Here is a 10,000-nt window from a genome sequence, read left to right as displayed (position 1 = left end):
TCTGATAAAGAAAGAGGAGATAGTGTACCATGAGTATATATATATATATATATATATATATATATATATATATATATATATACACATAAATATATATATGTATATATATTATATATATATATATATATATACAGTAGACCACCCTTGACTCACGAAACAATCCGTTCCTAGACCTTGGTCGTGTTCCAAATTGTTCGTGACTCGGAGCTAATTTCCCCATAAGGTTTAATGGGAATAATATTAATTGGTTCTCGACCCCTACGAACCAATATATATTATGTATATTTTGCCTTATTTTACACAGATAATGTAAAAGTCAGTGTAAAAAACCTTAATATATCTAATAATATAATTTAAAATGGTAAACTAACACTATAAAAACGTTTGTAAAGTGAAACACTTACTATGACTGGCGAGACTTCTGGCTTGACGGACAAGAGAAGAGGAGGGTGACGCCGTGCGTGGGCGGCTGGAGGATGGCTGTTCATGGCAACTCAAACGCTCTCACGTGTGCTGGGCGATTTCGCCGCATTTTCAAATGTTTGTGTCTAAAAATTAGTTTGTGAAACAAAGTGAATTGTTATTTTCCAGAAATTTCCAGCATTTTTCAAATGTTCATGTCTCAAAATTAGTTCATGACCCAAACAGAATTTTTATTTTCCGCATTTTTTTTTGTTCGTATCTCAAAGTTAGTTCGTAGGTCAAGGGTGAAATTTTACCTATAATTTTGGTCGGGGATCGAGTTGTACGTGGGTCAATGCGTTCGTGAGTCAAGGGTCTACTGTATATATATATATATATATATATATATATATATATATATATATATATATATAATATCTAGTAAATTACTCTAGCACTTTCGGTGCTGGTGCTATGAATGAACCAAATTCCCTCAGCTACATAGTTTCCCGAAATCATCCCGATCTTAGATCAACAAAGCAATCCGAACGGTTGAATTTTCAAACTCGCTGAAATCCGAAAAATCAGCCGGGTCATTTTTCGGGAATCCAGCTCAGAAGTGACGTCATCACGACTGCGGCTTCATTTGTTTACTTACAGATCAGGAGAGGACGAGAAACGAGGAAACGAATCGGCAATGGAACGAAACGTATTTGCTTTTAAGCGAATGTATCTGTTTTCGATGAAGACGCCGTGATCAAAATGACATTATGCTCCTGGCTCGCCCACGCTTGGTAAAGAGAGAGAGAGAGAGAGAGAGAGAGAGAGAGAGAGAGAGAGAGAGAGAGAGAGATTCCTTTTTAATGAGGCCATGCATAATTTATTGGTATTTTCGCGTTCTTCGTAAACACAGCTGAAAGAGGTGTGACATCCATGGAAAAGAAATGAGACAAAAGCTGTATTTCTTTTGACTTTTCAACCTCCACGTATTAAGTACGGTGGAAAAATGTTCTTATCTTAAAAAAAATAAAAAAAAATTGCGGTAATTCTCCCAACCCTTCGTTATATATACATTTCTCCTTCTTGAATGAAATCAACTTATTTCAAAAGTAATAAAAATCAGCGTTTATTAATGCTTTTAATGCTATCATCTGTCATCTCTTGCATAATTGTCCTTCCAAACTAGATTTTGATCCATAAACTCAAATTGTTCATTATATATACATACATACATGCATACACATACACTCTTATGTCAATTATACTGTACGATCGTGAATAAAAAAAATGGAAAATATATAATGAATAGAAGAGAATAAGCTTAATTATGTATAAAACATTAACAATTAGTTTCATGAAATAAAAAAAAACCTGTATTGCTTCTAAAGTCACAATGCAATTTCCATTAGAACTTACTCTCGAAAAATTTCCTGATATATTTAATTAAAAAAGGCTCAACCTTGATTTTTCATTTAGTTTTCCTTCAATCGAAATATTTCGTTCGGTTCCACCTTTTCCCAGATGAGCGAAATCATCACTTTCGGCTCCACCTTTTCTCAGCTGCACGAAATCATCGCTTTCGGCTCCACCTTTTCTCAGCTGCACGAAATCATCGCTTTCGGCTCCACCTTTTCCCAGCTGAGAGGGATCATCATTTGCCCTCGTATCCGCTGCTGCTTATATCTACGTGAAAGACGATAACTACCGCGGCACTTGGCGGAATTCCCACGTCTGTCCCGACCTCGCAAGATATACATGCCCATCCTGAGTCGTCATTAAGTGGTATGTGATCGTCAGCGCCTGATAAGATGCCCGGAACGCACTAAAAGCTTCGCTAACGAGTTGAGCAAAGGCGTTAATCTTTTCTCTCTCTCTCTCTCTCTCTCTCTCTCTCTCTCTCTCTCTCTCTCTCTTTGGCGTTAGCAGAGACAAGCCTAGATTAGTAAGGTGATATGAAAGACACTTATAAGAATTTTCTGTCCTTTTAAACGTCTTATAATACACACACACACGCACACGCACACGCACACACATATATATTATATATATATATATATATATATATATATATATATATATATATATATATATATATATATGTGTGTGTGTGTGTGTGTGTGTGTGTGTGTGTATATATATATATATATATATATATATATATTTATATATGTATATATTATATATATATATATATATATATATATATATATATAATTTTGCTTACAAAGAAAGAGGTTGTTAACTTGAATAATACTTAACTGGCTGGAAAAAATTTGCAATAAAGATAAACGAACCCGTATATTGCCTTTGACGTAACATCTTTTATTCCAGTGATCTGAGATTCCAGTTAGTGTTGACCTTCTGATTCTTAGCATATACTTCGGGATGAGGTTACTAGAATCATACACTAACCCCCCATCCCACTCTATATGCAACATGCAACACTCGATTAACATCTATGTACCTAACTTACGATTGCCTTGACAGAGGGACACTTAAAAATACGTCTCTCGCTTTTTACTTCATAAGTTCCAGTGTCCTCTGGAACTAAAAACTTACTTGACATTTGTTAGCTTGTCCATGACAAAATCCAGAAGCCCCTCCTCTACTTCGGTCAAGTAACCTTAAGCAATAGAAGGTTAAAAATTCCATGGCGCGTATGAAAATTCCCGAATTGTCTGACCTGGAATCTTCAGGATCTAAATTTTTTTTTTTTTTGACACGGTAATATCTGAGACAAAGGAAGGACCTTTTTTTTAAGGTTTACGTTAAGAATTAGTGTGGAGAATGTCATTTATGCACAGACGATTATTACTCATCCAAGATATGAATCATCCTGCAAAGTGTTGTCAGCTTCTTTGGAGATTAATATCTCGCTGCTAATAAGAAAGAGTGTGTGTGTGTGGTGACTGTATGCATATATATGTGTATAGTATGATGTGTATATATGTATGTATATACATATATATATATAATATATATATATATATATATATATATATATATGAACACACACACACATACATGCTTAATATGCACACATGAGAAATAAAATATGACTGTAATGCTTAAAAACAAATGAAGATATGCAACACTGCATTTATCAGAATTTACAAAGATCCCAGAGCTCCCTTCCAGATCCCGTGGATTTGTATACGAGACGTACGGAAGCTTTAAGAGATCTTTGTAAATTTGGATAAATATAACGTAATAGTCATATTTTTTAAACATTTCGTTGGGTGGTGTTTTATTTATGCTTACAGTACAGCCCAATATGTCTGTGTGCCAATATATATAATACGTACAAACACACACACACACACACACTTACACACACACACACATATATATATATATATATATATATATATATATATATATCTTATATATATTTTAATATAGATATATATATAACATATATTATATATATATGTAGTGTGTGTGTGTGTGCGTGCGTATGCATGTCTGTGTTATGTATGATATTGTGTGTGATATCCGTGCCCATTTCTTAAAAACTGTAGGTAATATAAGAAAAGGTCGAATTGGGGGAGAGTTCTGACCCTAGGCACGTTACTGACAGTTCCCTGGGAGTACAGGATGTTAATTCCTTTTTTTGTGATTCACGATGAGTTGTGTTACTTGTCATTAATCTTGAAAGAAAAATTCACAAAGAAATGGATGTATTTGGATTTTAAATAGGTACAAGTACTTTATTGTAATTAGGTAGTAGGATAAATTTTTATACCGTAATGCGACCGAAAAATAATTTAATTCACATTTTTTTTTATATAAAAGCGGAGCAATTTGGATAGTGGAAATCTTGATCAGCATTCACGACCTCTTCACCAGAACACTTAAAATGGGGGGGAGGGGGGGGAGAGGGGGAGGGGGGAAAGAAGGAATATTGGGGGGGGGGAATATTCCTACGAGAAAATCACGGAAAAATCGAAAACGACCTTTCCTAATGGGCGAAATTCTTCACCTGTCGCGGAAGGCTAAACTTACACAGTTTAAAAGTTCGAAGTTGCCTTAAAGGACCGGCGAAGAAATTCGCGTAGAATTCCCCGAATTTGCGGAATACTTGAGCAACTCTTCCAATGGCAAGTGAAAGGGGTCCGGCTCCTTACGCTCCTTCTGAGGAAACTAAATATGAATTTCACCTCCGTGACATTCATGTACTTAGTGGAAAAGTTAAGTATGTCTTAGTTTTACCAGACCACCGAGTTGATTAAAACAGCTCTCCTAGGGCTGCTGGCCTGAAGAAGGATAAGATATCTTTTTACGCGACTAGGAACCAGTTGGTTTACTTAGCAACGGGACCTACAGTTTGTTGTGGGATCGAGAAATAAATTTCTATCACCAGAAATAAATTCCTCTGATTCCCCGTTGGCCGAGCCGAGAATCGAACTTCGGACCACCGGATTGGATTGGTAGCCGAGCGCGAAAACCACTCGTCCAACGAGGAACTTTGTACTTAGTGGAATATTTACCATACAGTCGTTGGATACGCAGGACAAAATGAAAGATCTTCTTTTACCTCCCATGTTCTGTGTTCGATTCCTCATCCATGATATTTCAAGTACGTGTTCGAATCGCACCTCATTGTCGTTGGGTTCTTGGAATAAAATTATAAACTGATTTACAGAAGAACGAATAAATATTCTAAGTCAGTAAGAGATAAATAATTTCCAGCCGTTATTCAAACACAGGCTAAAAGGTTACGCCCTCATCAGTTATGTTCATGTGATTAGTCGAATATGACCATACAGTCGTTAGATACATGGAACGTATTCATATACTTATTAAATGGGGAATAAAAACCTATTCAGAATCAATTAAAAATTCGATTTTTTTTAAACCATTATTCAAACACAAACTAAACGGTTACGTCTTTATCCGTCATATTCATGTAATTAGTCGAATACTACCATAGTCCTTTTGGGTACTTGTCACAATATAATAAACTTAATCAATGGAGAATAACAATTATTCGGAATCAATAAGTGGTAACGATTTTTAATCGTTATTTAAACGAACATATATAAGGTCATGTCTTCAACTTTAAGTGGGTTAGATAACATGAGAAGCAATGAATGAGATTTTTTTTCTCAGTACATGTACGATGAAAAAAAAGCATGGAAAAATACAATGATACTTCTGAAAGGCCATATATCAAAATTTTCAACTGACACTGAATAAAGAATATGAAAATATTCTTAGACATTATTAAAATGTATTAAAAAAATCCAAAATTAACAGCGGAAAGATTAAAGCTTTCAGAACTTGCAGAGCTGATTAAAGTAAAACTTGAAAAGAGCGTTACACAACCGAGTAGAGAGAGAGAGAGAGAGAGAGAGAGAGAAGAGAGAGAGAGAGAGAGAGAGAGAACAGAATACGCTTTCATAGAAGTGTTTTTTTTATCCGAAACGAATCAGGTCGCTTTCCGTATATAGGTAAATGTTTGATTCACGATGACTTGACCGCACACCAGTAGGGATTTCTTAATCCGGACACCAATACCTGTAAAATACGCTAATCGTAGATCATATGTGATCTCCGAGAATATCTTTGAATGCGTCCAGTGTTATGCAACCATTTTCTATGAAAAAAAAAGTTATACATTAACGTTATTTGAACGTAACAGCAAAGCGCCATATCCGCCTATATATTACTGTGTTTTTTTGGAATCACTAAAGCGAGGTACCTACCTGTAGAGCTCTCAGTCTGGTACACTTGTACTACGGAAGGAGATATCTGAGTATCAATAAAACATATCGTCCTACGGTTATAACATGATATCCCCCATTACCGGCGGGAGAAAATTTCCCGCACAAAAATATAAAATCCTTCTTTGGAGGAGAGGGGAGGGGGGGAGGGGGGAGGGGGGGGGGAGCGATGGAGGGAGGGAGGAGGTGGGGAGAACTCATTCTATTCTCCTCGAGGGCACACATCCAATATTGAGATACAGACTGTCATAGTTTCCGGGTGATTTGAAATTTAGACGAGTTACTTTATTCGATATTTTCTTTACCATAGTTTACGGAAGGTTTCTGAGTTATGTGATAGAGGGCTCACTTCTGGTGATAGGAATTGGTCATTTTATTGGTGTTATCGGCGAGACTTCACTCTAAGCCTTCCATAGCTTCTCCTTTTTCTTCTTCTTCTTCTTCTGGACTGTGGAACAGATTCCCAGAGAATGTCGTGCATTTGGAACCTTAGAAGTTCAAGCGAAGATGCAATGCATTGCAACCCTGATACTATTCTTCTTGCATTTTAATACATTGCTATCTATTTATTAACATATGTTTTCTTTTACAATAAATGGGATCTCTTCCTCTTGTATTTCCCTTTACCTCCTCTTACTTCTTCCTTATGGTCACCATATTCTTTGGAAGCTTGAATTTCAATCGCTCCTGTGGTGGGCTTGTTCCATATGACTAGGCTTCACCTCTGAATCTAATAATAAATAAAATTAATAAAATAATAATAATAATAATAATAATAATAATAATAATTAAAATTAATAATAATAAAGTAGGGAAAAAATAAGGGAAAACTCTATCACGAGAGATATATAAAGTTCTAAAGGGTCCACAATAATACAAAGTGTAGTCCGTGTATATTTTGAAGACTTTACAGAAAGCTTTCGAACCGTCCCTTCCCTGGTTCATCTTCAAGTCCAAAAATCCAAAAAAATTAATAATAATAATAATCTTGGCATGCAAGAAGGACACAGCAGTCCTGGGGCCGTCATTCTGGTCGTCCAAATCACCATCAACACCTTCGTCAGAACGAGGCTTCCTCCTTCACCGATCTCAATTCCTGACGAAGGGAAGTTGGGAAGGAGGAGGAGGAGGAGGATGAGGAGGAAGGGAAGGAAAAGAGATGAAAAAGACGAAGAGGAAGAATAGGAGGAGAAAAAGAAAAAAAAAAGATCTCCGAAAGCTCAAAAACAACTTTGTGGAAAAGGCCAATTGGATAAAGCGGAACTTGACAAAGAATTCAAGAGCCGAGTTTAGGAGACTTTGAAAGGGATCTTTGGCCCGCAAAAATCTCTTTTGGCTCGGGTTTGAATATGTCATATTGTGTGTGCGTGCTGTGTGGGTGTGGGTGCGACTGTGGGAGGGGAAAGTTTGGGGGAGGGGGAGTTGGGGGGGGGGGCAGGGGGAGAAGGAGATATGCCCGCGATCGTGTGGAGATGGAGGAGAGGGTGGATGAAGGCTTATTCTCTTCATCCTCTTCATTCTATTTCTCTGTTCATATCTTATTCCTACGCATTATTTTATTCTACTTATTTCCTATCCTTGTCCTGATCGTCTTCAATATCTCTTATTCATGGTCTTTATTCCATTACTGCACATCTTCCACTCTCATTTACGAAACTATAAAAAAATAAATTGTAACGGTGACGAAAACGAAGGAAAAATCACGATAAATTTCAGAACGCTAATGGATTAACAGGAAATAACAAGATAATATGTTCGTTTCCATGGAAGCCAGAGCATATTTATCATCTCTTATACCCCAATAACACAAATAATGACCGCCATGCTGATTCAATTAATGTAGTACAAAACAAAAAATACTTGTAAATCAGAACAAATCAACCTTTACAATTGACATGATGTGTCCCCAGCACTGTAATTATAGTATACACACATACATATACATATATACACAATATATACAAACATCATACATATATATATATTAATATATATATATATATATATATATATATATATATATATATATATATATATATATATAAATAAATAAATTGTGTGTGTGTGTGTGTGTGTGTGAGAGAGAGAGAGAGAGAGAGAGAGAGAGAGAGAGAGAGAGAGAGAGACGAGAGAGAGAGAGAGAGCAGATGCCATACATACTTTCACTTATAGAATGATTATTTTCTCATTTTCTAGCTAGCTACTTATTAACATTTATCTCTTTGAGAAGCAAATCTTCTTGACCTTTAGGAAGATGCCCATTGTTTTATTGTCTTATTTTATTATTTCGGAATGGGTAATGTTAGTTGTTAGTCTCGATCGATCTAACATAGGAAAGATAAAATATATCTGAAACTCCTTTTCTATGACTATAATTGGACTGAAGTGCAACATATCTGGAGTTAAAAGTAAAATTCTTGTTATAAAGATAATAAATTTCAGATAACCTAAAATAAAATATATATAAAAAATAAAATAAAAAAAAGAATGAAACCTGCGAAAAATTTCGGCACCACCCCGCCCACCCTTCCGTACACGTACCCGGCGAACCATTCATTCCTTGCAGGTCAACAAATGAAGGCAAGCAATCTGAACTGACGTTGACATAGGTACTGCAATGCTCCCGAATGCATCGCTATCCGGAACGTCTCGCTCGAATGCTTGCTTGCAGTTTGGAGAATGACTTGCCGGGGGGTGGATGGAGGGGTGGGAGGGAAGTGGGTGGGAAATATTTTGGAGGGGGGGGGAGGTCATTGGTAAGTTAGGGATGGGAGGGGGTGAAGGGGGCTGGTCCCTTTGGGGCCTTAGATTCAATTGCGAGACATCACTCTCTTGATTAAAAGGGATGGGAAATGGAAGTCCATGCATGATCGAGCCGGGATGAATTAGCGGGATGGGGGGAGGAAAAAAAATTAGACGTGAGATTGCAAAGGCATGAAACATCTGGAAAGGATGCAAGCTTTGCCATGGGTGGGGCTCGTACGGCTAAATGGAAATTTGTAGCGTGTATGGATACCTGTGCATTGTAGAAGGGATTGTAGGAGTTCGGTTAAAATTTACTATTTGTGTTTATTTCGTAATTACGCAAAAAAAACCCTCTGACTGGCATTAATGGGGGCCAAAAAAGACGGAAGGGTTATTTAGCGACCCAACACATAAACTCAACACAAGTCTCGAAATGGACTGACGGTGTAGTTAATAGGACTGAAGATGAACCCAGGGAAGGGTTCGAAAGCTTTTTGCAAAGAGTTTTAAAATTATACACGAACTCGCAACATTTTTTTATTATTGTGGACCCCTTAGAAAATTATAGATTTCCCGTTCTTATAGAAGGGGATATAACCTATTCATTTAAAATTTGTTTAATGCAGAATTTACCAAGGTCATGGGCTGTCTCTGAGATCTCATTTTTTTGTACAAACATTTCCTGACTATAGTTTGCAGATCTCTGAAAACTGTACATCCATAAAGCCTTCAGCAACATCAATTGCTCTCGATTTTTAAGCAACGTCAACAACAGCTTATAAATCAAAGTGTTATAAAAGTCATATTGATTAATACTACAACTAAATTACAACGTCGAATAGCCTGAGAGAAGGAACTGAAGAATTTTCCTTCACTCTGTCTTCTTATTGCATGAATTACATGCATCATTTTATAGGCACTACCTTCCAACAAAACCTGAAAAGAAGTGACACCTATTAGCGATCCGCCGAAGCTTCTGGATGCATATCTTTATCTAGGAATAAAAACAAGGACTGCTTACAATATAATGGATATTCTGTTCTGTTCATCCAGTCAAAGGGTGTTTTTATGTAAGGTGATAGCCAGAAAAAGTCTTGAACGGGATAGCTGAATCACTGGTAATGTTC

The 10,000-nt window shown here is 36.5% G+C and overlaps 1 protein-coding gene across 1 annotated transcript in view; it reads right to left on the bottom strand.

Moving 5' to 3' along the window:
- The window catches only part of LOC135200507 (uncharacterized), a 643,009-nt gene that overhangs the window by 67,431 nt on the left and 565,578 nt on the right, over positions 1 to 10,000 (bottom strand). The window lies entirely within an intron of this gene.

This window comes from Macrobrachium nipponense, chromosome 27, assembly GCF_015104395.2.
Source record: "Macrobrachium nipponense isolate FS-2020 chromosome 27, ASM1510439v2, whole genome shotgun sequence".
In the NCBI taxonomy this organism is placed as follows: Eukaryota; Metazoa; Arthropoda; class Malacostraca; order Decapoda; family Palaemonidae; genus Macrobrachium; species Macrobrachium nipponense.
Note: the sequence above shows the minus strand (reverse complement) of the source record. Positions and strands in the feature narration are given on the sequence as shown.